The sequence below is a fragment of the Gavialis gangeticus genome, unplaced genomic scaffold, assembly GCF_001723915.1.
Source record: "Gavialis gangeticus isolate Ggan-Ray unplaced genomic scaffold, GavGan_comp1, whole genome shotgun sequence".
NCBI classification, from domain to species: Eukaryota; Metazoa; Chordata; order Crocodylia; family Gavialidae; genus Gavialis; species Gavialis gangeticus.
Window position 1 is genome coordinate 69,731,007 of NW_017729033.1, and position 6,601 is coordinate 69,737,607.

Below are 6,601 nucleotides of genomic sequence, written 5' to 3' on the forward strand. Positions count from 1 at the left end.
CAGAGAATCATGAAGGAAACTCATTAATTCTAGTCACTTTCCCTCTCTATAATATATGACAGTTTATACTTGAAAAGTTTCCAGAAATCTCCTGTGTGTAAAGTACTACTGCTGTTCTGCCTATGGGGAGATTTAATAAGAAGCCAGATGGCATTAAACAGGGAAAATATGCAAAACAGATACAGGCAAAAAGGAAATCCCACAAAACTGGGAAAGAGGAAAAGGCAGATGGGAAAAGGGAAATACAGGAGGTCAGCAAAGTGGGACAAAGCAAAGGGAAGAATCAGGTAAGTGAAGGAAAAGGACTTATGAGCCAATGTCAGAAAATCACCCACTTTCTAGACCTCCCACAAATACAGTACATATGTTGTTGCAGGGAAGGGGAACACTGCTGAAAGTGTTTGTTGGGTACCCAGTCACAGAGGCTGGTTTGAAGGAAACAAGGGTGTCTACCCAAACCTCAGTGCAGTCAGAAAACTTACTGTAGCACCTGGGAAAAGTATAGCTGCACATCACTTGCACTGCATGTGTGGCAGCTGCATCAGTGTTTATCTGTAGCTGGTGAAATAGTTTGTGTACTCTCCAGAAGGAAGCAGGGTACATTTGCACCTTATGGGGTGCGTTTACATGAAACGCTTTGAGCTCAGTAAACTAATTCTACTGCGCATTAGTGCAGTGGGCAAAACCTGTGCTAATGTGCAGTAGAATTAGTCACCAAAAAAGTATGTGCCAGTGCTAATGCGCAATAGCACCTGTTACAGCGCATTAAAGTAGTAAATTTAATACACTGTAATTACCAAATCAGATATGCATAAGCTTTTGTAAACAGTAACTTACTTCATAGAAGATTAGGGTTGGAAGGGACCTCACTTCATCAGGAGGCACCAGAGAAGAAGGCACTGAAGGCAGTTTCCCTAGGAGTTCATCTGAATATTGCATTCTGGTCCACAGAATAATACATATTTTGAAGAAAACTCTTGAAGTAGACACAAGGTTTGGGGTTGTGTGGTTCCATAAACAGAATGACCTGCCTTTTCTTATGAACTCAGTGCCTGAAAAATTGTAAGGACCTTTACACAGCGTTTCCCACAAGATGGTGCTATTGCTTTATACATGGAAAAAACAATGTTTATATATGAAAATTCAACTTGAAGTCAGTTGCCAATAGAAGTTGGCAAACAAGGTTATAAATGTTTCAAATTAATGCATAGTAAATAGTAAGTGTGTGTTCGTAGAAGAAATTAACCATCCATTATGAAATCAGATTGCTTATCTATTTGATTTAAGAAATGACTGTATTATAAGACATGAAAAATCCTTAGCTACCACAGCTAGAAAGCTGGAAAGACATTTCCAGTATCCCTGACACTCTGAGTAATACTCTATTGCCTTTTATTCAAGTCTGGTCAAATCTTTTTTGTCAAATCACATCTGTCATGGGCAACTACATCAACTAATCCCTTTCATAATCTTCTCATTAACTATCTTAAAAACTAGCTAGATTTTTTTCCTTCTGACTACTCCTGTTGAAAGTTGTTCAAAGTCCTTCTCTTTTGATGGTTAGGATCTTTCTTCTAATTCCCACCCTAAACTTATTAATGGCCACTTTATACCCATATTTTTTTATACCAATATTGTTCTTTTTCTTGACTAGCTCTTGGCCATATTTGGTGTTTATCCCGTTTCATATTTATGGAGAGCAACCCACAATTTTTGTTTTGCTAGGCTAGATAGCTCAAGCTCTTTCTGTTTCCTCTTGTAAAATAGGATCCCAGTTTCCCAATCACCTAGATGCATGTCTGCACTGCCAATGTACTAAGCCAGGCACTTGCATGCTCAAGAATGCCAGGCTGCACCACTCAGCCTCCCAAACTAGAAACTCTATAGCCATGTTTGCATACGGCTGCAGTGCAAATGCACCTGTGTTTCTTCCAGTGTGGAGGCAGTGCTGGTGAAGTGGTGTGGTATGTGTGAGTATGTGAACATTTGGTGCAGGCAGTTTGGTTTGTGGCATAAGCCTGCCCACAGTGACCCTTCTTTGCCTGTGTTCAGTGTTCTTGAACATGTGTGACCACAATAGTACATGGTGCTCCAGATGAGATCTTACTGCTGGCTTGTACGCATTGGTGGAGGGAGAAAAAATTATTTGTGGGGGGGCAGGGTGAGCATGTGCATGCATATGTGCATGCTTAGCCCCCCCAGATGGGGGGGAGCAGTGAGTGGTTTGCCTGGGGGGTGCTCAGCATGGGGAGGGGGTGGCAGCTCCCACTGCTGTGCACACCCTGGGAGGATATGGGGACGTGTGCCCCTGGATCTGCATGGGGGAAGGTGGGCTGCTGCTGCGGGCTGGGGCCAGACCTGTGCTGGGCTCTTCCTGGTGGGGGGTGGGGGGCGGGGGGCGATTGAGCTGCACTGTGCTCAGGGCAGGTGGTGGTGGCTGTGCTAGAAGGGGAGACAGGGGAACTACAGTGAACTTTGGGGTGGCTGAAGCCCACCCCCCCTGTAGCTCCCCTCCTCGCACCCCCCAGATGAGGTGCTTGTGGCTCCATCCTGTGCCGTGCCCTGCCCCAGCTGTGCAGTGCCTCCCCCAGCCCCAGCTCCACTCCCACTCCCACTCCCACTCCCACTCCTTCCCCACCCCTCCTGCAGCCGCCAGAAGCCTGCAGCTGGGCTGCCTTGCAGCCCTACTGCTGCCCTACATTTGGGCGGCTAAGCCCCATTAGCCCCACAGCTTCTGCTTCCTATGTGTACAATGCAATTAAAGTTTCCCAATCACTAATGGAAATACTGTGCTTAGTTGCATCTGCCTTTAGCATAGTTTCCATGCAATCACTTAATATACCTGGGTCTCTCTCCTCCTCTCTCATTTCCAAATGATCGGCTGGAACTTATTCCTGGTTGAGAACATCATAGACTCATAGAAAAGTAGGGCTGCTGCCACAGGCAGGATCATCCCTATATAAACCATCCTACACGAATCCATTTTCCAGCCTGTTAGTAAAACTACAGTCAAGCCTGACACAACCACAAAGCATAAAACCCAAACCTGCCGCAGGTAAGGCAGGGGAACAATGGTGGGACTGGAACTGGGCTTCCTTTCACTGGGTGTGTCTAGGCATGCAATTAGTACATAACAATAAACTCTGGTGCAGTTTATGTCAGAGTTTATTGCTTTCAGGTACATCATTTACATGTGTGCCTGGGACCACAGCACATTGAGCCAGGGCACAGCAGCTCTGACCCAGCTCAATGTGCTATGGAGGGGTTGGCTGGGGCACAAGGATGCTACAGTGCAGGGCAAGTTGGTAGGTAGCCCCCACACTAGCACCTGCCCCAGCCAGCCCCGTCACCATCTACACCTGAGTTTTTCTGCACATAACTACTCTGCTGTAGCGTAGTACTTGTCAGGCTATCCTACAGCAAAGTTAATTAGTTTACTGCAGCCTAATAGCGCCGCACGTGTAGACAATGACGCTTTACTGCAGAACTAATTAGTCAACTCTGCAGTAAAGCATTTATGTGCTCACTGTCTTCATGGGTTGTGTCTGCACTGGTTTTTCCTCCAGCAATCAGGCACACTGCTTACTCCAACCAAACTGCCTGTTGTGAGGCTGCTCTGGCACTGGCTGTGCTGGAGTGATCTTGCTGGTATTATCTGCTGCTGCCTGTTAAGATGGACAGTTATTCATTTATAATGTTTGTAAGTGGGTTGATTAACACCTTTAATTATAGTCTCTCTTGCCCTTGTTAGCTAATTTCTATTGGCAACTGACTTTAAGTTGCATTTCCACACATAAAAATTGTTCTTTACATGTACAAAGGCATCATTAATGAAATACCAGTGAACAGGCATGGGACATCAATTTCTGTAGATGAAATGACAATGCAGTCCTGCTGTACCAAGAAATGTCACAAGGTGGCAGCTTGCAGGAAGGCAATTGAATAGTAGCCTTTGACAACACTACTGGGCAGTTCAACAGCAGTAAAACTGCATCTCTGTTTGACAGCATGCTGCAAAATACTGTACTTAATAACATGTACATTACGTATTCAGTGAAGGAAATGAGCTTGCCTAACACTTTTATCAAAAAATTATTGCAGTGCAAGGCACAGTACAGTGAATATAATGCATATAGCCTGCGCCAAACTTCTGCCTAGAAAATTGTGGATGGTGAGTGTACTTGAAATTTTGGCTAAGTATGCTTGTGTGAGCGTTTTATTTCCGCCCCCCCTCAAGTGTTGCCTATTCCTTAAACATCTCATTAGGTACGTGAGATCATAATTATCTCTATAACACACGTTTGTTGCCATGGCATCACAAACAAAATACCTCTATGCAAAATACCAGTGTGCATCTCAGGACATCCCCAGGGTTTGTGAGCAGTGGTCCCTCCTGGCTCTAGGAAAGACAACCATCATCTAATATCCCACCTGCATGGGATGATTCCAAGGAAACTGAGTTTCAGTTTCCATGCACTTCCATGGGGTTTTCCCAGATTAGGGAAAATTTACCCAGGTGAGAAACATGCAACCGGTACCAGCAAGGCAAGCAACCACTAAGGATTACTGGTGTAATTTAACATTTCTTGCCAATTACATCTGTATGAAAGCATGTGTTCCTGTTACTATTTCCCTTGTTGCCCATCTAGGCTCTGGCTGTCCGTTGCGCCCACTCAGCACACCATCTTTAATTTAAATTGTAAGGTCTTCAGGGCAGAGACTGTCCCTTCCCATGGGATGGTAGAGTGCCACTATGACCTGCTTTGCAATCTAATGCAAGTAACAGCAGACATGATTTGGGCTGTCAAAATAGAATTTAATGGATGTGTTGCTAATAATAAAAGACCAGGAGGGAGGAATACAGGAAATATGATATCAACACAGATAATTTCTAAATAGAATGCTTCCCTTAGGTTTCCATGAAGCATTAGCAGCCTTGTAAGCGTTCTTACATATAATCACATACCCATCCACTGGCTTTTTTTCATGAACAGACTTGAAGGCATCCTTCTTAATATCACTGAAACACACAGTGCATTTAGCTAATGAAGCTGTTTGGGAGATATGAGTGAGCCAAGGACACTTTCACAGGACAAGCTTCCCCCCCCAGCTGCTGCCTAACAGACTTTCCAGAACTTGAATAAATGAGTTGTTCTCTTTTTTTTAAAAACCCAGACCCTGTAATTATATCAAATAAATGAAGACTTCAATGAATGGCAAAAGTTGCCTGAGAGAAATAGAGTCTGGCAACTGTTCCCTCTAATTAAAATATGTGTCTGAAAAGCCCCAGTCTTTGGGAATAATTAATAAAATGCCAGCACTAGATAAGGTACAGATAATTCTTTGTATCTATTAACTGATGTTTGCAATTAGTAAATGTGGGTTCTGCTAAGCTAAGTTGGACTGTTTTGTGGCATGAAGGAAGATTTTCTTATTAAAATTAGTATGGAACCTGTTGCCTACCTTACTGAATAAGTGGGTTCTTAAAAAAAAACAAAACCTTTCTGGTACTAATCAAGTATCTTTGTGGCATTTATCAAATATATTTATTAAAAATTGAAGGCTCCCCAAAATCTGAAACTATGAATGCTCGTTCAAAGAACAAATTCTCTTTAGTTAAGCTTGGTTAAAAAGGAGCTGTAAACCTGATGCAAATTTGGAAATTCATATGCGATAACTTTTGTATGGTTAAGTCTGCTGGTGGATAACACTGAAAAAAAATCTTATTTGTCCTTCATCTAGTTTTAATCAACTATATATTTCTGTGAGCCAATATTAAAACCAGAATGGATATGGTCAACCTCCAGCATGCAAAAAAATGATGACTCAGGCTTTAACAAAATCATAATTTTCTTAAAGCAATAGATCTCTATATTACCTTGCTTCTGGGCTGTTCTTGTGCCCTGGGATTTCATTAAATCTTTTCTCAATAAGAATAAGGGCTAGAAACTTACTTTCTTGTAAAATAAGCTTTGGTGGTAACAATTTATTGATTCCAGAAACTTAAAGAAAAACACCAAAAATTGTTAAAGTCAAACTGACATTGCAAGAGTTGGCAACACTGAATTACAGAAGTGTCTAGGTCTTTGGAAGGTAAAAGAGGTTAAAGAATTATGAAATTGCCTCTGTGAATGGGTATCCTAGCATGATGTGTCACATCTCTCCAAAACTAGCTTCAGTGAATGGTTATTGAACTTGATTTCATAGATTTCACAGACAGTAGGGGCCAGAAGGGACCTCAAGAGATCATCGGGTCCAGCACTCCTGCCATGGATGGGAAGTCACCTGGGATCAAGTGACCCCAGCAAGAAATAAATCCATCTGTTTTTTGAAGGAATCTAGAGTTGGTGCTTGTACCACCTCTGGGGGGAGTTTGTTCCAGACCCTGGCAAAAGTACCGTAAAGAACTTTTTTCTAATATCCAGTCTAAATCGACCTTCCTGGAGTTTATGGCCTTTAGACCTCGTTATTCCTTGGGGAGCTCTGGTGAACAGCTGTTCTCCCAGGTCCTGATGTACCCCTCTTATAAAGTTGTAGGCTGCCACCATGTCCCTCCTGAGCCTTCTCTTCTGCAGACTGAAAAGTCCCAAGTCCCTCAGTC